Raw genomic sequence first — 26,979 nt, 5'->3', positions numbered from 1 at the left:
TAAGTTATTTTACCTTATACATAAGTAACTTTTAATGGATTTTCAAGGGACTCCACGGACTTTTCCATGATTCTTCTCACAATAGCCGAAAACAAAAAGAGACACACATTTGGAGTATGAACATATGTCCATTGGTAATATTTTCCACCGAATTATCATGAACTACTTGTTTCATCTCTATATCTGTTGCCTTGCTGCATATAACAATTTTTAAAAACATATTTTTATTCGGTCAATAACCTGAAAAGGTGAACAAGCCAAGTGGCTTATATAAACGCCGCTCCAGTACACGGTTCCAATATAGCTGGATACATAATTGAAATAGTCCGACAAGAAAAGAATAATACTAATACTGAGACAAAATTACACTCAGAAAATGACTGAACAATAGATATTTGGTTATGGTGTTGGTTGTGCCCAGCAACAAAATGGGCTGCCGCAGAAAATCAAGGTATATAAATATCACACTCAACGTACAGGAACACATATATATATATACTTGTCTTATGGTTATATTTTAACGGAATGTTCAGCTGGTATCAACGATAATGTTGTTTTTTAACACATTTCACACCAAAATGCAATGTCCACATTAATAACCGTGAGAGAAATCGATATGCGAGCGCACCGTTACTGTAAGATAAAGGTTCCTACCGAAAACGTTTAATTCGATGCAAACTGACTGCTATGATAAGAAGAACATAATGCATTTCATCTGAAACCTACCTGACAAGGGCGGGGTACTGCTAATTTCTGTCCTGGGTTTCCGTTGAGATCGCTCAAGTTTCCGGATCCTTGTTTCCAAAGCTTCGATTGTCAAGTATGTTGCCATGTGTCAAGAAAACTATAGCAACTCTACGGACTGCCATTTCCACCACCTTACTCTCATAGACTTACTTCAAAACAACAACGAAGTTTTTTCCAATCTCGCGCGTGTTCGTTTGAACAAAGATGGCGGCATTTCAAACAAAGACTTATGGTCACTCAATTATGGGTTTTTTCAATTCTATTGTAAACATGCCAATAGTCTGCTCACCCTTCACAAGTTTAGAAAAACACTGATACTAGTAACTGCAATATGTGTTTATGTAAATTGTTTGTTTTTACAATGTCCGTTACATCTCGCGGGGCCTCATTATTCCAAATCAAGTGCTTCCGGTTTCGGGACAACAATTTTAGCACGTGGTCTGACTGCCAGGTGGGCAGCACCTGCTACCTCGACCGTGACGGACCCAGGGACTGGGCAGCTGTCCACCTTGGCAGAATTTCTTCAACCTAAAAAATGAAACAATAAGAATGGATTTGATCCTATTTCTGTGTTTTTTACCTCGATATTTAATCATATCGAGAAACAATGTGATGTTTGATGACCTATTATTATTCCCTAAGATTTTGTAGGCAATTAAAATTGCATGCAATACAACGATTACTACTCCCTTGCTGTAACCGTGTTTGGTGATATAAACCTACACCCGTTTATTTGTCATCATTCACTTGATGGTCATTTAGTGAATTTATAACAGGTATAATTAGTGGTAACATCACTCAGATTACCCGACAAAGATTCCCATTTAGCATTTCTCACGTCTTCACTTAATATTCAACATTATAAATTAAGGTCTTATGTACTACATGTTATGTAATATATGCATGGAGTTGCAGCAAAAGGAATTATCAGCTGAGTTAAAAAACCAAACACAGATGAAAGGATTAACCGATAACACGCTAATTGATTTATTGCTTTTATCTTGCACGACGTCTTTGTCAAAAGGGCCCGTCAAACGGTAGGGTTTATGTTTGTAGAGTTACTAACGTATACTGAAGAGGTTTATTACCGTGAAGTAGACATTTGTGATGTTTCTAACAACAATAAGGCACACAGGGATTTGTCAGGTTGAACGCATTTGGAGAACAATGGATGACAAGCATGCAGGTAACACTAAATTCCCAAGTTGAAAACAAAATAAATTGTACAACGAAGTGATATTCGTAGAAAATACCAGATTTTAAAGAATATTTTACTTATTCATGATATGGCAACAATAAAATTCATTAAAGTGACATCTTAGCACAATTTTTTTTATCATCATAATGATAAAAAAAATTCATAATACATGTACATAGTATAACATGTGTTATATTTGGGATTACAGAAGTCGCGGAAGCTGAGTGGGTTAGGCGGCTGACTTTGTGTGCTGGCGATTGGGTGCCTGACTCTGAGGGTGTGAGTTCGAATCCCGGATGGGGCTCAACTCAAAAAGTACTAGAATTTGTACTTTACTAAGAAAGTGTAATCCCAAATACAACACGTTACATTTGACCACTTTCTAAATGGCATTGTGTAATCATGTACATAGTACACATACAGTCTACACTTCAGTTTCATTAAGTATGAAACTGCGTCTGCGAACGCAAGTACACTTATTCTGCCTGCAGACAAATCATCAGTGGTATTGTAAAATATATTTATGTTATATGTTGTATTTATTGTCACAGCGGATATATTGTCACACCTTTATATCTTGTTGACACGTTCGTGGTTACGTATGTTTGGTGACTATATCATCGACAGTGGAGACAGCTGAGACTCTACAACATACCCGGGACAACCAAGACGTAGCATTTCATACATAGATATCTTCCACCTCGTGAAGTCGGAATGAACTTTTACTTTACACATGGAACTGCTGTTTTGCCTTAATAAAAGTGATGAATTTGAAAGTATGCCCAGCATATTATGTACCCAAATTGATGAGTTGTTGCTTACTCATATCAATTAATGACAATCAATGATTGTCAAAACAAGCTAAGTGAGTTAAATTTCATTGATTTTCATTATGTAAGTGAACAAGGGGTGAGTTCGTGTCACCTATTTCGCTAGGTAGTTCAGAAAGTTAATCCCTTAAAACAACATGCACCGTCAGCCCTCCAATATCAAAGGATTTTCACTGTAATAACAAAGGTCTACTTCCAAGTAAGACATCACCGAATATACCCACATTCTGTCGTGTAAACACAGCGACCTTCCTTCGATGATTAACCGACACTATTTGATTTTTTTAAAGAATTGTGGACATTATGTAAACACTTGTCAGGTGTATTATCTTTGGTGTCCAATGAAACCCGGTCACGTGACATGGAACAGTTTTTTGGGCAGCCGCCGATGAATGGCATATCGTTCCATTATGTGGATACTGATGGATACTTTTCTCGAACAAGGTAATAGCCCATTAGTTTCGTTATACCGTTAGTTGGTTTTAAGTTTGATATCTGTATTTTGTTTTCATTTTTCTTGTAGCATTCAACAAAATCATTCCACAAAAAACATGTACTAAGTCACACTTAGGGCAAATGTGTGTGAAATATGATTCCCTTACATTTTAGGTACTCTATGACATATCTCGAAAGCCATTTTATAAATTTATGAGGTTCCAAAGTGCTTAAAATATGATAATGGATCAATACTGATAATTTGTTTAAGTGGCATTTAGAAGGTGGTGTGATGAACAACAAGGAGAGTTCTATGGATATACACCTTCTTTAATATGATATGAGCGACGTTTCGGTGTAGCTACTAACACCGTTATCAAGCAAATGATGTACAATACTAGATGCAAGGTATATTTATATACATAGTAAAGTTGAACAGTAAGTGATGATGTTTACACAATTAATGAGGTAGATGTACAAGGTGGTGGATGTTTACACAAAAGGCCAATAGTTACACAAACATAGTAAGCTATGGGGGATTAAGGGAGGAAGCCAGCGACATGACAGACAGGAGAATAAATAGGATTAAGATTGCTTGGTGATGAGTTGGTTGTAGGCAGTGGGGATGTAATATCCTTGGTCTCTGTTCATGGCCGGTTGGAGTCTCTTGATGTGAATGGCTTCTAGTAGCTTTCTGATTTTGTAGTTGCTGATTATGTGTTAGCTGATAATCGGATTCCAGTATGTTTAGATAAAGAATGAGTCTATCCTGCCGACAGTGATTGTAAAGTGAATCCCATAGCCGATAATCGGCTTGTAGAATGTTTCGATAGTCAAAACATCTACTGTGCCGACAGTGATTGGAAAAGCATGCCAATTTAGCGTGAAAACATCACAACCTTTGATGTTTTAAGTACATTTACTCAACTCAAATCGCCCAAACTGAAGACATTCATGTTCTTTATTGAACATTTACGAAACTATTGTCCTTTTTAGTACAGTTATGTGTACTGTGCATAACCACTCCCAGTTAGTTGTATTAGTATGTATCACTTTGACAAAAATTACAAACGGAAAGCCAATGGGTAACCGAAACTTATGGAGCCTTACTCGGTGTTCTTTAATAATTTATAAGTTTAAGGCATCTGTGAGTGTACCTAATAAAACGTAAAGGATACAAAGTAGAATCTCAAGTTTCCATAATTAAGTTTAACTGCTCCTGAAATTAATCTTGTTTCATGTGACAGTATCTTTTATTTGAATTCTGGTGTACAGAAACACTGAGATCACTAAACTGAAACTTATATACATGGAATACATAGACAGTTTAGCGTAGGTTAATGTAGGTTTCTGAATATATACTGTATATAGTGGTATATATGGAGTTATTTCCTCTACGTTTGTTTCATTCACGTTCCCATCAATGATGGTTTTCAGCTGCTTTATGCAATGGAAACTACCAATGATACTTTACTGTAAATTTCCATTTCTGGAACTAACTTTGCTGATTTCCGGTAGTTTCCAGTCGTTGAAACTAACCTCGTAAATTTAAATTTGTAAATGTGTGCATTAAATAAAAAACAAACTTATATACTTACCTGTCTGCGAAGGACAGTAAAATAACTAGTATATCACAAATGTACACTAAAAACTAGCATATAACCATAAACACTTTAACAGAACAGTATTTAAATGGGCTATTGCTTTTGCTCCCTGCATGGACCCTAGCTGGATTCTGTATATAGAAATTATTTTGCAAGTGTAACAGTAAATAAATATAGTCCCCCAATGGAACAGCGCAAAGCTAAGTTTGCCATTTCATCTAAGCTGAAACCAACAGACTTGTCAGTTTCCGGGTACAGAAACCTAGCTGAAACCTACATTACCCAGTAAGTCATTTTGCTATGAATGTATCAGCGACCTGAAACTAAATGGAAACTCATAAAGACAGTTTCAGTTGTAGAAACTTGACGGAAACCTAGATTTGTTAGTTTCAGTTTTGTAAAATATGCGGAAACTAGCATTGTCTGTTTCCGGATACTGAAACCTAGCGGGAACCTACCTTACCCAGTATCCATTAGGTTTCCGCAAGAATGTAAACTAAGTTATTTTTGCTGTGATATATAATCCTTATTGGAGAGATGTTTTGTCTGCTTGGAGAGTATTTTATAAAAACACACCTTTGACAGCGATGACTTAGATCAAATACTGGCACAGCTACTTTGGTTAAATCATTTCTTTAAATCTTCATACATAATAAGAAATTGGTTTAATTGCGGTATACATTATGTCAGCGATATTTGTAATGAAAATGGATTTCTCAGCTTTGAAGATGTAAAACAGAGGAACAAAATAAGAGGAACCTTCTTAGATTATCATTATTTGTTACATAACATTCCGGTGAACTGGAGACAACTTGTAGGAAACAGAACTCTCTGCTTAAATCAATTAAACATTAATAGAGTTTACCAAGATTAGAACTCAAATGTTAAAGGTTCAAGGATATTCTATGATCAATTGATTAAGAATAACAATACTCCTAAGGTACTAATGTATTGGAATACTGTCTTTCAGCAGGATATAATGTGGAGTGATGTATTCAGATATTACAGGACATGTACAAATGATTGTAAGCTGTTAGATTTTCAGTACAGGTTTTTTTGCAGAATAATCTATACAAAGAAAGAACTACTGAGGATGGAGCTAGTTGATAATGATACTTGTACTTTTCGTAAAAGTACCTCAGAAGACATATTGCATGTATGTTTTTACTGTGATTTAGTTAAAAATTTAGGCAAAATGTAGAACAATTTCTAAATACACACCTCCAGTGTAATGTCACATTTACAAAATTAACTATCATGTTTGGAGTGTCCTCAAACAATAAAATACTGAATCATATTATACTTCTTGAGTGAGTGAGTGAGTGAGTTATTATTTAACGTTACATCGGCAATATTTCAGCCATATCGTGACGAGAACACTTGACATTGAAATAGAATATATATAGAGATTATAAAATCTGCCGACAAAGGACAGTAAAGCAACTAGAGTATCACAGATATATATGTAAAACTAGTAATTGAATCTAAAACATTTTAACTATAGGGAACAACACAATATAAAAATGGGCTATAGATCGCTAACAACTGAAGGTAGATCACCATACTAGGGACCATGGGGACTCACAGTACATTTGCTTCCTGCATGGGCCCTAGCTGGATTTACATCATCCCCTCAGCCGTTAGCAATTGAGATATATCTAGCCATACATTAAAATTACACATATTCTACAATTAAAAAACGGAAAGTTGAAATGTACTTTCAATGTTTTGGGACTTACGTACCCTCTCAGGAGGACAATAATTTTACAGTACTTTAACCCCCCTCGAGGATACAGCCACTAACAATCTGTGTTACTAATTCAAACTTCCAATCGTAAAATATTTAGCTATTTACAAATCTGTTAACACATTTAATTCTTTAAAAAAAGCAATAATTAAATGAGGACTTATATAAGTAAAAAGATCCTTCATAGATCGGGATTTGAAATAGATATCCCTTGTGATGGAGTACTCAACACAGTCAAGCAAGACATGCTTGACCGTGATTCGTTCATCACAAGGGATACAAAACGGAGGATCTTCACCTTTTAATAAGTACACATGCGTATATCTTGTGTGGCCAATACGACATCGTCGTATGATGACTTCTTCAAATCTGGACTGACAACCCAAGTAAGTGTAACCGATATAGGGTTTTATTGCATGTAATTTATTGATACCTACTTGGGTGTCCCACTTCTTTTGCATCAGATCACGGATATAAGATCTTATAGCAGCTTTGTAATCAGAGTATGGGATAAGAAGTGGTGTCACAGATTTGTTGAGTGCTGCCTTAGCAGCAAGATCAGCCATTGTATTCTCAAAAATGCCAACATGGCTGGGTAACCAACAAAAGACGATGTCGCATTGGCCAGTAGCAAGTTCACTGTACAATTCAATAATTTCTAATAAAAGTGGATGTTTGCAAGAAAGATTTTTAATAGCCTGAAGACACGAAAGAGAATCTGACAAGATGATATATTGTTTATATTTACGGTGTTTATTAATATATTTAAGAGCTATTAGTATTGCGTTTGCTTCTGCTGTGAAAATTGAACTGTCATTGGGTAATCTGGAAGATATTGTTTTAGACCCAATGACAGTAGCACAAGCAACCACGCCACCATCCTTGGACCCATCTGTAAATAAGGATTTGTATGTATTATATTTACTTTTTAATTGATTATAGTCTTGTTTATACTGTAATTCATTAGTTTCCGATTTTTTAAACTTTGTCAGAGTTAGGTCAACTTCAGGCCTCACCAGTTGCCAAGGAGGAGAAGAAAGAAGACGGGAAGGAGATATATTTTCCAACTCAATGCCGGCAGCAGAAAGAAATGGTTTAATTCTTAAACCAAGAGGCGGAACAAGAGAAGGCTTTTTGTTGTACAAATCCTCATACCAAGGATTGAAAACACAGTTAAATGCAGGATTAGACTCGTTAGAATAGAGTTTTGTTATATACTGTAGAGATAGTTTGATACGACGTTGGGTAAGGGATGGCTCATCAGCCTCAACATAGAGACTATCAATAGGAGAGGTTCTAAAAGACCCAAGACAAAGTCTTAGGCCTTGGTGGTTGACAGAATCAAGTAGTTTTAGGTTGCTTTTGCAGGCTCCACCATAAACGATGGAGCCATAATCAAGCTTCGAGCGAACAAGTGATCTGTAAAGGTGTAGGAGCGTAGCTTGATCTCCCCCCCTACCTTGAATTAGACACGACTTTCAATAATTCGAGTGCCTTCAGGCATTAAGCTTTTAGAGATTTGATATGCGGAAGAAAAGTTAAATGGGAGTCAAAAATGAGACCTAAGAACTTGGCCTCTTTTACAACCTTGATGGGAGTGCCATTTAGAAACAGTTCTGGGTCTTTATGTGGTTTATATTTACGGCAGAAATGTATGCAATTAGGTTTTGATTTAGAAAATTTAAAGCCGTTTTCAAGACACCATTTATTTATTTTTTTTAAACACAACTGTAGTTGCCGTTCAATGGTATGCATATTCTTACCGCGACAAGAAATATTAAAATCATCCACAAAAAGTGATCCATTGATTGAATCATTTAAAACCTTGGATAAACTGTTGATCTTAATGCTAAACAATGTAACAGACAAAATGCTACCTTGTGGTACACCCTGATCCTGAATATAATGGTCAGACAGGGTTGAACCCACTCGGACTTGAAATTGCCTGTCGGTTAAAAACTGTGAAATCAAAAGAGGTAAACGACCCCTTTAAACCAAAATCATGTAAAAAGCTATGCTTCCAGGTGGTATCGTACGCTTTCTCGAGATCAAAGAATATCGATACTGCACGTTGTTTATTTATTATTGCATTTTTGACAAAGGATTCTAAACGTACCAAATGATCAATGGTACTACGATTTTTCCTGAAACCACATTGAATATTTGTTATGAGGTTATTGGTTTCAAGATACCATGTTAATCGATTGTTTACCATTCGTTCCATGGTTTTACAGACACAACTCGTTAAAGAGATTGGTCTGTAATTTGACGGATCAGTATGAATGGGGACTACAATGGCATTACGCCAGGAAGTTGGGAAATTCCCTGTAGTCCATATCATATCAAATAGATTGAGCAGTGTTTCCAAACACGAGCTTGCTCAAGAGCGGTATGGAGCTCATGGAGTAAACATAATTCATTATAATCTTCACCATTGTCTGAGTTAAAATTGATTCTTTTCTTCTCCTGTTGTTTCTGGTGTTTTTGAAACTCAGGGACATAATTTGATGATGAAGAATGTTTGGCAAGTTTTATGAGTTAAGAGATTATAACCATCCTTCAGATTGTGTACAGTAGACTTAGAACCTTTGCCCTTTATTCTTTGGACCATGTTCCACACCTTGGACATAGGTGTACGTGAATTTATTTTGGAAACATAGTTCCTCCAAGACTGACGCTTATTCTGTTTAAATGTGCGTCGAGCCTTGGCATTTAAAATTTTAACTTTGTCTGAATTATGGACTGTAGAATGTTTGCGAAAAAAACTTTTCAGCTTTTTTCCTACTTTTTCTGGCCTGTTTACAGTCATTAGTAAACCATTGTTTACGAATATGTGGAATTGCAGAGGACTTGGGGATAGTGTGGTCAGCAATGTCATTGAGCATATCGGAAAACAGCTGTATAGGATCTTCACTGTTCTGAAATAGGTCATACTTCAAGCGTTCAACACACAGAGTCTCATATAATGACCAATCAGCCCTGGCGAAGTTCCTTCTTGATAAAGTTGGATCATCACCAGGGTTAATTGTTTTGAGAATGGTTGGGAAGTGATCACTCCCACACAGGTCATCATGAACCATCCGTTCAAATTCATTATATAAGGTTGAAACGGTGAGTGACAAATCCAGGGAAAAATATGTTCCCGTAGCTGGATGTAGGTAAGTGGCTGAGTCGTCATTGAAAATACATAAATTGTCATCGGAAATGAATTCCTCAAGGATTTTACCTTTAGTATTAGTGTGGGCACTTCCCCAAAGCGGGTTGTGTCCGTTAAGATCGCCCATGATGAGACATGGCTTTGGAAGTTGATCATACAGGTTTTGAAGATCTGATTGTTGAATAGTAGAAGAAGGAGGGATATACAAACTGCACAGTGTTAAGGCATTGCTCAAGGTCAGACGAACAGCGACAGCCTGGAGATTGGTATGAAGAGAAACAGGGCTATGGATAATACCCTGCCGTACCAAAATTGAAGCACCTCCAGTTGCTAGTTCTCCTTGAGGAGAGAAACAGTGATAACCAATATATTGTCGTAAATTAAAAGTGTCTGTAGATTTTATCTCCTGAAGACATAATGCTGCCGGTCGAAAATCCTGTATCAGTAAGTGTATCTCATTGAAATTATTTTTCAGACCTCTACAATTCCACTGAATTAAAGAGTTATAACTCATGTTGATGCTGGAAGTACTGGGGATCTACTTTTCCCAGTCCGAGGCGACTTGCTTCTGTCGCGTGCACGTGGATGAGGGGAGATATCCATATCTTCCAGTATCTCATATGCATTATGAACCTCAAGAGAGGAAACAGGAGAAGATTCAACATTGTGGAGTGCTCTGATCTTTTTCAGTCTCTTTTTTTCTTTGGCAGATAACTTTACTGTGTCAGGTTCAGTTTCTGGTTCAGTCTGAGACGAAGATGTAGAAACTGATTGATTTCTCTGGGGGGAGACATCAAGGATAACCTGTTTATCCTTGACCCACGAGATGTCAGTCTGGCACGATATTGATGAATTAACAATTCTAGGAGTTGGAGTTGAGGAAGAAATTGTTGCCGAGTAAGTTTTAGCTGAAGAAGACGGAGCTGCTGTAGATTGGACAAGTAGTTTGGCTTCTGAGTATGTGATGTTTTTGGAATGCTTTATTTTCAAGATTTTTGACTCAAATTCAAAAGTTGGACAAGCCTTGGAGGAAGCCATATGCTCTCCTTTGCAGTTAGCACATTTCACATCACGTGTGCACACGGAGCTGTCATGTGCTCCACTGCAACGGCAACATACTGCCTCCTTGCCACGACAGAACTTGGCCCCATGACCAAACTTTTGACATTTGAAACATCGAAGTGGATGTGGTACATAAACATCCATCCCGATATTGAAGTATCCTGCTTTGATACATTTTGGTATAACTGGGAAAGAAAAGGTAAATAGATAAGTATGAGTTTTCACAATATTGCCATCTTGAGTTTTCCTTGTGAAACGTTTAACCTGTATTACTCCTTGGTTTTTCAGTTCTGCAGCAATCTCTTCCTTGCTCATGTCAGTCAGACAACGAGCTAGATCCCTTACAATGCCTCTGCTCGAGTTCAGTGTCTTGTGCACTGAAACAACAACCTGTGTATTAACAAACTGCTGTAAACCAAGCAGATTGACAGATTGCTGCCTCCTTACACATTCCACTAAAATGGAACCGTTTCGAAGGCGTGTTACATTTTTCACTTCTCCGCAGGCACTTTGAATGCCTTTGGAGATAGCAAATGGATTTAATTTCAGGGGCTGTCCATCCGAAGATGATATCACTATGAACCGAGGCCAAGCATCTGTAATTTCAGAAGGAACATCTTCATCCGATGAAGTAGAGTCTACATGACGACGTTTATTTGTCTTGCTAGAACCAGAAGAATTTGTTTGAGACATGGTGTGGTAATATAATTCAACATCCCTGCTCCCCACCCGCCACGGAGTGTCAACAAGGACGATGTCGCAGTGGAAGCCAGCCTGCAACAACAGGGATACAGAGATGAAATACTCCAGCAAATATAGACGTGAAAAGCTATGAGATCCAAAAGAATATGTGTCAGGCTGGTTCGGCCCATAACACTATTCCCAAGAAATATAGATTTCAGAGGTCTTTATAGCCAGATTGGCCCATGAGCCACCGCCTTCTGGCATAGGACTCTAGGCATTGGAATATTTCAACAATTTGTTCATTAGAATTCGGAAAAGCCAAACCACATAATCACAGAAAATGTGCAAAATTTCTTACCATGCACAGGGCACGGCGTGACCAGCCGATTGATAGAACCGGGCCAGTTCTACCACCCGTCTAGGTGAAGTAAGGGGCGAAGTGGTGTGTTGGGCAACAGGAACACCTGGTCCTGGTTCCAGTGCCCTCAACCACCAGCCTCCCGTCCTCCACCGACACAGGGGCGCAACCCACGGCAAACAGGTTGGTGGACCAAATATACCCCCTGGTCCACAACGGGGGGTCGAAGAGCGCTTAGCGTTACCCAGCACCCACCACGAGGAAGTGGCTCTTCACGGGTGCCAACGTCATTCAGACTTTACGTCGCAATATGATTTGAATGACGTCATCTCAGCTGACGACGTAGCAATACAATGCTCTAAGCGATGTTTGTACGTATTAATACGCAGCGAATTTCCGGGTACCGAATGCCATTCGATCACGTTTTTCAACCAATCAGGTTAAAGAACACAGTGACTTTTGGTTTACAATATATTAAGAATACAAATAAGAATGATTGTGAAATTCACGAAAAAGTCTCAGGCAAATATTACATTCAAAGACAAAACCTGACTATTGAGATAAAATTATATTTTTTGGTCATATAATTTGATTCTTTGAAATAATATAAAATCATTTTTTTAAAGACTGTTGTAAAGGTTCTGCTAAAGTATGAACATTATCATAAAAACGTTGTCTGATAAGTCCAAAATCAACACATTCAAGTAAAATGTGCTTGATGGTTATGTAACTATGGCTAGGGATGCTCAATGGTGCATTTCACCTTTTAATAAAAATGAATGTGTATAATGACTATGTCCAATGCGGCACCGCTTCAATACGGTGTACCCCCACTGTGCCCACTTTTCTTAAAACAACAAAATGCAGTCACCCGTAGAAAGAGGAATTAGTTATACTCTTTTTCAAGACACGTCTGGTGACACCGTGACCACAAGTCTGAATAAATTGGTGAGCACATTTCAAAACAAATTGGTTAACACTAACAAATGTAACAGTCATGTATATATATATATATATATATATATATATATAAATATATACATACATATATATATATATATATATATATATATATATATATATATATATGATAAAACGAAACCCCACTTCACCATTCATCATCATGGCTAGTTGACATTCAGTACATTGATAATGCACAGGGTGAAGATACGGGAGATGCTTTGTCAAAGACTACCGAATATGAAGGAAAAAGTATAGAGATGTTAACGCTAGATTTCTCACCGTGAAAGATGATCTCTAGCATGGAAAAAAATCTGTTCTGCAATACCGTGATTGTGTCTTTCATTTAACTGCATTGTGAATTGACAGTTAATGGTCGTGTCAGAAAATGAACATGCAAAAAGCTGAAAAAAAGACTGGTGATTCCAGATATGTTGATGACACGTTATTCATGTTCCTCATAGTAATGTTTCTTAAGATGCATATCACTTGTATGTTAATAAATTATTATTTCAAACTCATTACACTTATGTCTTGTATCAGAAAAAACTTCATGCATACGTTTCAGACCTCAGTACTAATTAAACGCCAAACGTTTCTTGAATAGGTACTACTGCCCATCAGGGCAAGCTTTATGGATAAATTCTATAGCCCTCTAATCCCCATGACTCCCTTAAGGATAAGCTTCATGGCTAGTTCTACTGCCCTCAAAAACTCACGACTTCCTTAAGGACCCGTTTCATGGATAGGTTGTACATCCCACTTGGACTCAGTACTCCTTTCAGGTTACACTTCATCGATACGTTCTACTGCCCTCCACATCTTACGATTCCCTTTAGGGCAGGTTTCATAGATGAGTTCTACTGCCCGCTCACGACTTCCTCCAGGGCTAGTTTCGTGGACAGGTTCTTATCGCCCTCCAAAAATTCCTACTCCGTTTAGGGCAAGGTTCAAGGGCAGGCTCTACCAGGTAGGATCCCACCAGTTTCTTCAATACACGTTTTATGGGTAGGCTCTGTCGCCCTACAGTTCTTAATATTTCCTTCAGAGGGAAGTTTGCACATGACCTCGGACAGCACGTGCAAGAGATGGTTGCCAAGTTACCTTTGTCACTGAACAAATCATATTCGTGGCACCAAATGTTCAAAGACAATTTAATCATCAAGGAGGTTACAGAAGGCGGTAAATTATTGGTTAGTTTCTGTTTCATTGATTTGTATCACCATGGTGAGTGAGTTTAGATTTACGCCGCACTCAGAAATATTCCAGTTATATGGATGCTGTCTGTAAATAATCGAGTCTGGACCAGACAATCCAGTGATCAACAACATGAGCATCGATCTGCGCAATTGGGAACCGATGACATGTGTCAACCAAGCCAGCGAACCTGACAACCCGATCCCGTAAGTCGCCTCTTACGACAAGCATGGTTTACTGAAGGCTCATTCTAACCCGGACCTTCACGGGTACTTGGAGTCTGTGAAGTGAAGTGAGAGTCATTTCATCGTCGCGTTTCAAGTCATTGGCTATCACATTTTAGGACATATACATGTTTCTTAACGACACATACACGTGTTTCGCAATGCTATATTTTGGCACTCGTGAACAGCAACCTCTTCATGGTGAGTGCTGGGTAACACTAATAGCCGTGTAGACCTCGGGGTGATGATCCAGGTGTACCAAGAAGAACTTTGCCAGGGCTGGTTAGTCATTATATGAGACTCTGAGTATTGAACACTTGAAGCATGATCTTCTCAGAAACAGTACAGTCGTTTTCTGACATACTTAATGACATCGTACAATTCCACATTACCCTGCAACACATATTCGTAAACTATGGTTTAATAACGAATGTAAACAGACCAGAAAATGTAGGAAGAAAGCTGAAAATTGAAAAGTCTACAGTCCATAATTTAGTTCTAATGCCAAGGCTCGACACACATTTAAACAAAATAAGCGTCAGTCTTGGAGCTGAGTTGAGTTGAGGTGGGTTTTACGTCACATCGGCATTTTTCCAGCCATATAGTGACGAGATCAAGCCTGAAATCATTTTAAGTACAAAGTCCAAATGAGTTTTATTTTAAAAGCATACATATATATTCATTACACTGCTATTCAAAAACAGAAAATGTCAGCACTAAATTCAAAAGCACGCAGTTCGTTATTCACATTACATTGTTACAATTTATGATACAGATCAACTTCCCTCAGGTAGTTTACAATGAGATGCCCGCTCACTAGGGGAAACAGATTTGTCACATCATAATGTGAATCCCTTGCAGTCGAAACGTCCACACAGTCAAGCAGTATATGCTTGATGGTGAACACTTCATTGCAAGAGACACACATGGGTGGTATAACTTTTGATAGTGGGTTTGAAATCACTGTACGGGATCAGCAGTGGAGATAACAGCTTGTCAAAAGCTGCTTTAGCTGCAGCATCGGCCTTTGTGTTACCTGCTATGCCGACGTGACCCGTCAACCAGCAGAGGACGATGTCACATTGGCCAGTGAAAGATCGTTGTAAAGTTTCAAAATGTCTAGGATGATAGGGTGACTTGAAGTAACAATTTGAAGTTCTTGAAGGCAAGATACTGAATCTGTGAAAATGATGAAATTTTAGTTTTGGTGAGACTTGTTTTTTTGTTTTCCTTTGATGTCAAGACGTTCTGCGCACAGCATACAACTACAATTATGCTCATAAACCTATTATTGAAAGCCTTGTCCAAAATGTGGCGAGTGTCAAGTTTTGCTCTATATACTTGGGTTGTCAGTCCAAATTTGAAGAGATCATTATGCGACTCGTGAATATTTGTTTAAAACTGAAGATCCTCCGTTTTGCCTCCCTTGTGATGAAAGGATGTCTTGCTTGACTGTATTGAAACACAACTTGATGGATGACAACTTCTTGTTTATTGCGTTAAGCGACCTTTCGATGTAGATTCTTTCATCGTTATCAAGCTAAAAGTGACTACAACCAAATGGTGAAAAGAATACAAACATTGTATGTTGTGACAAGCAGCAGATTGGCATTAACAACAGCATGTAATTGAATAACAAGTGGTACATATTTGGAAGAGACCAGTATGGAACTAAAAACAACAAATAGCACCAGTGATGAAGCCAATAAACAAGGGGGATTAAGTAGTAACAACAAATAGACAGGCTGATTTGATAGGCTATAGTTTGATTAATTCTCCCTGGGCCGATGGTATGTACTGTAGTATCCTTGATCTCTGTTTATCAAAGGTTTGTGGCGGCAGATTTCGATGGCTTCTAACAGTTTACTTTTTGTGAAGTCCTGATTTTTTGTTGATAGGACTTCGAATTCGTCAAACTTGATTTGGAGGGTATGGAATTTTTGCTGATGATCTGAGAGGGCTGAAATTGCTGTCTGCCTTGGCTGTAGAGGTTTTATGTTCCTTAATGCGGGTGTCAACGGGACGGGATGTTTCACCTATATGAGAGTCACCACATTCACAGTTAATTTTGTAAATCACTCCTGTGTGTGTGTGTGTGTGTGTGCGTGCGTGCGTGCGTGCGTGGGCGTGCGTGTGTGTGTGTGTGTGTGCTTAGTGGTGGGTGGATTACGACCTTTGGCTTGGAGGATGGTCCTGAGATTTGGAGAGTCAGAGATGGTGCTGCCTGGTTGGTGCTTTAGAAGTCTGGTGATTTGATGGGATGCGTAATTCTAATGGGGGCGGCTTCATGCTTAGTCAGCTTGGGTTTGTCTTGACTAAGGAGATGGTCCTCTTGACTAGGTTAGTGGGATACAGGTTGAGGGTGGTCAAGACATGTTGCAGGTGGTTAAGGTCATGTTCGAGGTCATCGCTGCTGGAGCAAATATTCTTGGCGTGCCTTGTCATGGTTGAGATGACACCAGACTTGGTTTTAGAGGGGTGGTTACAGTTGAAATGAATGTACTGGTCGGAATGGTTTTCTGCAGACTGTGGTTTGGATCTTGTTGCAGGAGTCTCTGGATACAAGGACATCTAGGAAGGGAAGTTTTTTGTCGTTCTCTGTTGTTCAACTCTGCTAAGAGCTATTCCAGTCAAAGAGGAAAAATTCAATAACGGTAGAACGGAATATTTCTCACCATTACAATATAAGAAGTTAACACAGGATATCATTACAGAGCTCAACGTATCTGTTTAGGTGCTAAACACCAACCCATACATATAGGATATTTAAGTGTGACACTGCATATTAAGAATAATGGTTGATGCTTCAGGTCCTGGCACACATCACCTTAGACAATGTAATACAATTGCGCTTTCCGACCTTGGAGACACAGGAGGATTTGATAAACCCGGTACTCAGTGAGTGAGTGAGTTTAGTTTTACGCCGCTTTTAACAATATTCCAGCAATATCACGGCGGTGGACACCAGAAATGGTCTTCAGACATTGTATCCATTTGGGGAATCGAACCCGGGTCTCCAGCGTGACGAGCGAACGCTTTAACCACAAGGCTACCTCACCGCCCCAAACCCGGTACTGAAGACAAGTTATATGTCTTATACTTACACGATGGTGTATACAAACGAAAAGAAATTATACGTGCGGCACCTAGCGTTACAGTACCATCTAATCTAGGTTATTTTATTGATGTTGAGATCCTCAGTATTAACACATTGTACAATCTCGTCCGCACTGATGATGATAAATGGATTATGCTCGAAACAAAAATCGACTGGCTACCAAATATCACCCTTTGCCCGCCAGATGTGATGAATAATAACTAGAATAATAAATAGTAGGATCATCCTCGTGGCTTATTTCCCATCAAAAAGAAAGAGTGTGTTAATGGTGAGAAATATTTCGTTCTACCGCTCTAATACCTTGTTCGGGGAATGTATCCATCAATATCCACATAAAGGAATGAGATGCCATTCATCTGCAGCTGACAAAGTATCCTGTTCCATGTCATGTGTCATTTAACAGTCTAATATGCCAAAAAGTGATCGATCGTTTCAAGTTTTTGACATTGGTGTATAGTCCCACTGGTCACCCAAGATAGCACACCTGGCAACTACTTCGTGATGTCCGCCATTCTTTAAAAAAGTAATTAAGTTAGCCAATAATGAGCAAACAATCAATGTATTGGTGGTTAATCCTTTGAAGGAAGGATGTTGTTTTTACACAACCACTTTACGACAGGGTACTAGATGAGTAAATCTACATATATAAACACTACCTTTTGACAAATCCGCTGTGCTAGATAAAAGCAATTAATCAATCAGCGTGTTATCGGTTAATCCTTTAATTGATGTTTGTTTGGTATCTCAGCTGATAATTCCTCTTGCTGCACTTCCATGCGCTTATTACATAAGATGTAATACATTTGCTCCATCAGACCTCAATTGATAGTGATGAGTATTTACTCCAAACACGAGAAATGCCAAATGGGAACCTTTGTCGGGTAATCAGAGTGGTGTTACCTTTAATTATACCTGTTATAAATTCATTAACTGACCATCAAGTGAATGATGACAAATAACATGTGTAGTGTTTACCACTAAACAAGGGTTACAGCAAGAGAGTAGTAATCGCTGCATTGCATGCAAGTTTGATTGCCCGAAAAAAACCTTATGGGCCGACTCTGTTTTGAGGATACGAATGGAACTTCATTGTTGCATAAGAAATACATAAAAGCATTTGCTGTGTACTTAGTTAAAAACTGTATATACCTATGTACCTAAGTAAAATTTCAGATTTTTTTAGCAATGGCAAAGTGGGGTTGTTTAGTTTACGGATTCAAATACATCAAATGTTTGTTTTTTATATCATAGCATGGGTAATAGACATTTTAGTTTTACATGATTAAATATCGAGCTAAAACACAGAAATAGGATCAAATTGGATCGGTCACTATACCATCCAAGCATTTGAACATCTGAGAAAAAGCCTACAGTGCTGGGATACTTTATTACAAGCAGACAAGAACGACTGAGGATATTTCAAATAACGGCATCTGATAGGCATCCACCCTTCCTAATGTCCTACTGATTAGGTTGAAGAAATTCTGCCAAGGTGGACAGTAGCCCAGTGCATTGTCCGTCACGGTCGCGGGAGCAGGGGCTAACCAGTTTGCAGCTAGGTTTCGTAATTAGACTGTTGGCTGGAAACATTAATCGCTCTGGATCAGTGCCCCTTTAAATATGCCATTCAAATTACAAAGATAATTCAGATGCAGGAGGGACAAAGTCACATACAAACTTAATACCCCAAAAATGTCATTACAATGGGCGGGTAGAGCAATGCAATGAGGACATTTCAAACTTTGATGAAATTCCCTATTTTGATTTGTACTCAACCGTTCCCGATTATTTTCAGGTGAACAATTTAGTGCAAACACCCGGTATTATCACTATTTGAAATCGATTCATAAACACATGATGTCAATCACTAGAGTGAGTGAGGGGGTTAAGATTTAAAGTCCCATCGGCAATATTTCAGCCATATCGTGACTAGAACAAATTCTATATTCATGATAAATACACATAATTTATAAAACCCTGTCAACGAAGGACAGTAAAATGAATAGATTATCACAAAATGGACTAAAACTAGCTAGCATATATCTAAAAATGTAGACTACTATTTTGGACATTGTAAAACTGAGCTATTTATCGCCAACAACTGAAGGTAGATCACCATCCATGGCGACTTACAGTGCTTTTGCTACCTGCATGGACCCTAGCTGGATTTACACCATCTCTTCAGCCACTAGCGTTTATGCTGATATTTAGCCATAGATTAAAATGACAAAAATACCACGATTAAAAACCTGGTAGACTTAAATTTACTTCAAATGTTTTGGGACGTACGTACCCTCTCGGGAGGACAATAATTTTACGGACAAGCTTGACCGTGATTCTCTCATCACAAGGGTTACAAAATGGAGGATCTGCACTTTTTAACAAGTATTTGTGAGTATAACGCGTATGGCCAATGCGACATCGTTGCATAATGACCTCCTCAAACCTGTACTGACAACCCAAGTAGGTGTAACCAATATACGGTTTTATTTCATGTAATTTATTGATACCTACTTGGGTGTCCCACTTCTTCTGCATCAGATCACGGATGTAGGTTCGAATGCTAGCTTTGTAATCAGAGTATGGGATAAGAAGTGGTGTCACAGATTTGTTGAGTGCTGCCTTAGCAGCAAAATCAGCCATTGTGTTACCAGAAATGCCAACATGGCTGGGTAACCAACAAAAGACGATGTCGCATTGGCCAGTAGCAAGTTCATTATACAATTCAATAATATTTATTAAAAGTGGATGTTTACAAGAAAGATGTTTAATGGCCTGAAGGCACGAAAGGGAATCGGAAAAGATTATGTATTGTTTATATTTACGGTGTTTATTAATATATTTTAATGATGTTAATATGGCGTTAGCTTCTGCTGTGAAAATAGAGCTGTTATCAGGCAATCGAGTACATCTGGATCCAATGACAGTGGCACAAGCTACTGCGCCACCATCCTTGGACCCACCTGTAAATAAGGATTTATTATTAGTATATTTATTTCTTAATTGACTAAATTCTTGTTTATACTGTAAGTCTTTAGTTTCTGATTTTTTAAACTTTGTCCGTGTTAGGTCACCGTCTGGCCTCACCATTTGCCAAGAAGGAGGAGAAAGAAGACGGGAAGGAGATATAGCTTCAAGATCAATGCCAGCAGCAGAAATAAATGGTTTAATTCTGACCCCAAGAGGCGGAACAAGGGACGATTTCCTGTTGTATGAATCCCCATAGAGGGGATTGAAGACACGGTTGAAAGCAGGGTTAGATTCGTTAGAATATAATTTTGTAATATACTGTAATGATAATTTATACGGCGTTGTGCAAGAGATGGTTCATCTGCCTCAATGTAGAGACTGTCAACAGGAGATGTTCTAAAGATGTTCTAAAGGACCTTGGTGGTGGACAGGATTTAATAGTTTGAGGTTGCTGTTACAGCCTCCACCATATACAATGGAGCCATAATCAAGCTTGGAGCGAACAAGTGATCTATATAGGTGAAGGAGGGTAGCTTTAGCCCCTCCTCACTTTGAATAAGAAACGACTTTCAACAAGTCAAGCGCCTTCAGACATTTGTCCTATAAAATGCCCTTCCCCTCTTGTAAGAACCATTTTCCTCTGCATCACTGAGTCTTTAGACGTGCCAACAGTCTGGTGCCAATGGGGATGCCTACTTTTTGTCTTAATTGTTTACAAATGTAGCAAAGATGTTATCAATGAGGACGTCCAACTTTACACAGACTGGTTTCTCGGTAAACTTGAATGACATATGCTTCCATTTTTTATGAATTGTCCTGAACTTCTGAAGATAGATATGTAGGTATCTCTTTGTGAACTATGTCTATTTACAACTACCCCATGGATCAAGTTTGTCATTTGGGATAGTGCTGTACACCGTTAAAAAATCAATTCTTTTGACAGAACTGAACACGGTCCACTTGTACAATTTCAAGCAAATCCTTTGAGTTTTGAAGAATCCACATGGAATTAATTTCGCTAGTCTCAAATACGTTCTGTGACTACGGAGAATTCCGTCATTCATTGAGACGGCTATGTGATGGTACATTTGTTAGCCATTCAACAAAATACATCAATGCGTGTACAATATGTTCCCGTTCAGCTGTGACAACTCATAGATACCTGTGGTGGGTCAGACTTTGCTCGTGTTTTCACAAACACCTGTTACCATGGCTATTTTATAGCAATTCACAAGTATGCATAATTGTATAGTTTCCAATGGTATCAGCTAAGATTACATGGTCTATGAAGACATTTTATCGCACTGTACCAAGATGTGTAAATCATATGTTGTGCCACATATACACTGCAATAAAAGGTATTACATGGAATCAGAATATACTTTATGTCTGCACTGGATACATTCAACACGCCTACCGAACCCCCCTTTACTTGTACATCTCTGGCTTCCACGTAAATCAATTAAACATTAATAGAGTTTACCAAGATATGATCTCAAATGTTAAAGGTTCAAGGATATTCTATAACTTGATTAAGAACAACAATACTCCTAAGGTACTAGAGTATTGGAAAACTGTCTTTCAGCAGGATATAATGTGGAGTGATGTATTCAGATATTACAGGACATGTACAAATGATTGTAAGCTGCTAGATTTTCAGTACAGATATATTTACAGAATAATCTATACAGAGAAAGAACTATTGAGGATGAAGCTAGTTGATAATGATACTTGTACATTTCGTAAAAGTACCTCAGAAGACATATTGCATGTATTTTTTTACTGTGATTTAGTTAAAACCTTTTGGCAAAATGTAGAACAATTTCTAAATACCCACCTCCAGTGTAATGTCACATTTACAAAATTCACTATCATGTTTGGAGTATGCTCAAACAATAAAATACTTAATCATATTATACTTCTTGCCAAAAGATTCATTTATGTTTCAAGTATAAAACAAGAAGACAAAGTCATCAATATCCCCCGCAATGGCAAAATACTCTTCATGATTATGTCTACAAGTTATGATTATGTCAAATATAGAGGTGTGTATATAGAAAAGTGGAAGGAGAGTATTGAAAGGTTTTTTGAAGTTCTGCCCCAGAAAGGAGCACTATCTCCAAATTCAGTCTATGTCAAACTTGTTGCCATGGAAATGCCAAAAATATTTTATTCAGAAATCCAAAACTACCAAAAGGCACCAGTACACCACCAGATCTATGTATGTGCCAAGTTTGGTGAAGAAATAGTGAACCGTTTTAGAGTTCTGCTCCGGAAAAGTGCACTACCACTAGTTTCTGTTTTAGTCAAACTTGTTGCCATGGAAATGCCAAAAATATTTTATTCAGAATTCCAAAACTACCAAAAAGGAACCAGTACACCACCAGACCAATCTATGTGTCAAGTTTGGTGAAGAAATAGTGAACGGTTTTAGAGTTCAGCTCCGGAAAAGAGCACAACCGCCAATTTCAGGCTAAGTCAAACTTTTTGCCACGGAAACGCCAAAAATATTTTATTCAGAATTCCAAAACTACCAAAAGGCACCAGTACACCACCAGATCTATCTATGTGCCAAGTTTGGTGAAGAAATAGTGAACGGTTTTAGAGTTCTGTTCCGGAAAAGAGCACTACCACTAATTTCATTCTAAGTCAAACTTGTTGCCATGGAAACGCCAAAAATATTTTATTCAGAATTCCAAAACTACCAAAAGGCACAAGTACACCACCAGACCAATCTATGTGCCAAGTTTGGTGAAGAAATATTGAACGGTTTTAGAGTTATGCTCCGGAGAAGACTAATGTGCACGGACGGACAGACGCATGCACGGACGCACGGACGGAGTCCATTTTAATACCCCCCGCAAAACGCGTTGCGGGGGATAAGAACAAGCACTTTCCATTGAGGGATTTCGTAAGTTATTAAAAGATATATGTACAACTGAGAAATATATAGCTAGGAAAAACAATAGCTTAGATCCCTTTATAAGGAAGTGGAAACATTTATATACCTTACTATGTGCTAAGCATTGAACTCTACTTATAATATCAGCTGATATTTCCAGACACCCCTCACTACACCCCTACACTTTATATTTTATATGCCCTCTACAGAAACTTTAATGATATCTTATGTATCTATATATTTGTTTTAACCTTACAAAACACCAATGATATATATATATATATATATATATGTGTGTGTATGTATATATACATACATATGTATATATGTATGTGTATATATATATATATATATATATTGTTTTTTATGTCATATGTAACCTTACAAAACACCATTGATGTTATATATATGTGTATGTGTCTATGTATGCATATGTATTTATATAATATATATATCTTTGGTGTGTGTGTGTTGTCTTTTATGTCATATGTATTTCATCTGAGACTTGAAATGGAATAAAAAACAATAAAAAAACGAAACAAGTTCCGCACCAAATGTCACCTACTGGAAAATATATGTACACACAATAAGCATAAGACATGGTGATAATAATGACAGCACTAAATACTTAAAATTGCGATCAGTTTTAATTACTGGATGGATGTGCTTTTAAAAAAGCATAAGTATCTTACTCTATTTCATCCAAACATAGCTGTCACAAGTCTCTGTCTTTTCAGATGTTTACATGCGGTGCTCGCTCAGGGAGCATGTGATTCTGATTTAGTGTAGTGGAACCTGGAGGGGCGTGGTTGTTACGAAGCCGACGTCCAAACTCGTCCCAAGCATGTTCAATAGGGGCTAAATCTGCTGAACATGCCGGCCATTCAATGTGTTGAACATGGTTCTGTCTAAGGAAGTCCGTCAGGATACGGTGTGGTCGGGCATTGTCATCTTGGAATATGGAATCGACGCCGATACGTTGTAAACATGTCAAAACAAGGGGTCTGATAATCTCCCGTAGATAGCGATTTCCAGTCATGTTACCATTATTGACATAGAGAAGTGTCCTTTGATGAAAGGAAAATGCACCCAAATCATGGACGCCGATACACGCTGGTTCTACCTTCATTGAACTGTAGAGTAAACCTAGACTCCAAGAGTAATACTGACGCCCACTGAGCACGTTGCCAAAGAACATGGTGTCTACACGAGTCACGTCTTGCCATCCTGTGTCGCCGAAGGAGTGGTGGTCCTCCTCAGTCGGTTCCTCCTCAGTCTGATCAGATCAGATTCCAGGGTACCTGTGGCAGCTCCCAGTTGGTCACGGAGTTGTCTTCAGTTATTTTGCTTTGTCGGAGGGTCATATTTGTCAGGTACCGGTGTTCTCTAGGAGTTGTTGATGGAGGCCTGCCAGAACGTGGTCGATAATTCAGCGTTCCAGTGACACGAAACTGTTGCCATAACCTTCCAAGGACACTCTGACTCACATTTAGTCTCTGAGCCACACTGCGTTGAGGTTCACCATCTGGAAGCCAATAAGAGCTTTTCCTCTGTTTGTCATGCTCAGTTGACGTCTTGCCATTACACATTGCAAGGCTTATAGGGGAAAATAAACATGCACAGCACTAATCCCACGAACAACATGTGCAAATGCTGTTCATGATGAAACATCATCTTCTACATGCACAGTGGTGGCGTTTCTGTGAAGCACTCGGTGTTTCAGTTCATTCACTGTTTAAAAGCCTACCACATGATGACTATTGGCACCGCGGTTATCTGCAGCCTTTATCCGAGGCTGCAATGGTTTTGAATAAACTACAATATACGGAATGTAACATTTCATTCATATATAATGCAACCAAGCTCATCAATACCATTGCATCATGATATCGCATGACCCGTAACTGTTTTTAGTAGTATATATCAATCTAGTTTGGGGGGGAATATTCATTTTATAGGCAAATAATCACCAGTAAAATCGGCATTTACAGAACTTAGTTGTGAAATCAACAATAAACACTCAGGATCAACAAAATTGACCAGTCAGACATGATTTGGTTTTCAGGTAAAAATGTCAATACAATTTATGAAGTATGTATGTGCAGTAATAAAGAAACGGCCCTAACACGCCAAGTGACGTAACAGGTTTGCGCAGTTACATTTAGTGTTTGGGGCACTTGCTTTGTCCTTGAAAGAAGGAAAATTTAGGATTTCCATGTCAGAGAAGGCAGATTGGGTATTTTGTCTGCAAGTGAATAAGTCGCTAGTCAGGTAAAGGCATCACATCGTTTTCTTCTAGCTTGGTCATCATGCCTTCTTGAACTGTTACCCCGTAAAGAGTCTCGAACAATTGAGAGTGAGTGCGTGAAAGGTTTTACTACACATCAGCAATTTTGCAGCTATTCGCGGCGAGAAAGACTTTATGTATTTAAGAAATACAGTTCGCTCTACCACCATGAATGGTGTAACAAAGCACACTTTCGCCCTGAACTAGTTAAAGCACGAGGACGCTTGCGTATTAACGTTATAATAGTTTAGGTGTCGCTGTAAAATTGTGAGTGAAACTGAGACATTTTATCCGTGGGAAAACATAAACGTAATGTTTCCACCAGTGATGTCAGCTGAGTGAAGCAACTGCAAACCAAGAAATGGATGCAACGGAGTAGTTTGCTGTAATAGGCTGTACGAGGAGATGACAACTGACGTGCATCGTGAGGTCAGTTACATTGTGACGTAATGCAAAAGTGTTTCGATTAGGGGGGGGGGGTGCTGGAGACTAGAATGGCGTAGTGACGCCAATACATTGTGACGTAATGCATATAGTGCACATTATCGTCTGATAAAGTACTGTCGGCGCATTTGATCTTTCACCGAAGCATCTTAGAATACAATTAGGAGATAAATAACTTTTTCTGCCTGCACTCATTGACATCGAGTACGGGTACACCTGACGACGTAGCAATACAATGGTCTGGGCGATGTTTGTACGTATTTGTAGCGAATTTCCGGGTACCGAATGCCATTCGATCATGTTTTTCAACCAATCAGATTAAAAACACAGTGACTTTTGGTTTACAATATATTAAGAATACAAATAAGAATGATTATGAAACTCACGAAAATGTCTCAGGCAAATATTACATTCAAAGACAAAACCTGACTATTGAGATAAAATTCTATTTTTCGGTCATATAATTTGATTCTTTGAAATAATATAAAATTATTTTTTTAGAGACTGTTGTAAAGGTTCTGCTAAAGTATGAACATTATCATAAAAACGTTGTCTGACAAGTGCAAAATCCACACATTCAAGTAAAATGTGCTTGATGGTTATGTGGCTATGGCTAGGGATGCAAAATGGTGCTTTTCACCTTTTAATAAAAATGAATGTGTATGATGACTATGTCAAATGCGGCACCGCTTCAATACGGTGTACCCCCACTGTGCCCACTTTTCTTAAAACAGCAAAATGCAGTCACCCGTGGATAGAGGAATTAGTTATAGTCTTTTTCAAGACACGTCTGGTGACACCGGGACCACAAGTCTGAATAAATTGGTGAGCACATTTCAGAACAAACTGGTTAACACTAACAAATGTAACAGTCATGTATATATATATATATGATAAAACGAAACCCCACTTCACCATTCATCATCATGGCTAGTTGAGGTGAGGTGAAATTGGGTTAAACGTCGTGCTTGAGAATATTTCGCTCATATGACGACGTGCATGCGTGTGTATGTGTATGTGCGGCTGCTTGTACTAACCCAGACAGAAGCTGGTTT

At 38.3% G+C, this 26,979-nt stretch overlaps 1 long non-coding RNA gene across 1 annotated transcript; it reads left to right on the top strand.

Annotated features, from left to right (window-relative positions):
• Nucleotides 1–10,378: 10,378 nt before the first annotated feature.
• LOC124264557 lies at nucleotides 10,379–25,951 on the top strand. The gene is made up of 3 exons (XR_006895168.1): nucleotides 10,379–10,389; nucleotides 17,354–17,360; nucleotides 25,732–25,951. It is a non-coding gene; the product is annotated as an uncharacterized LOC124264557 (long non-coding RNA).
• Nucleotides 25,952–26,979: the final 1,028 nt, after the last annotated feature.

Source organism: Haliotis rubra, unplaced genomic scaffold, assembly GCF_003918875.1.
Source record: "Haliotis rubra isolate DU_JTF1 unplaced genomic scaffold, ASM391887v1 Scf93, whole genome shotgun sequence".
Classification (NCBI taxonomy): Eukaryota; Metazoa; Mollusca; class Gastropoda; order Lepetellida; family Haliotidae; genus Haliotis; species Haliotis rubra.
Note: the sequence above shows the minus strand (reverse complement) of the source record. Positions and strands in the feature narration are given on the sequence as shown.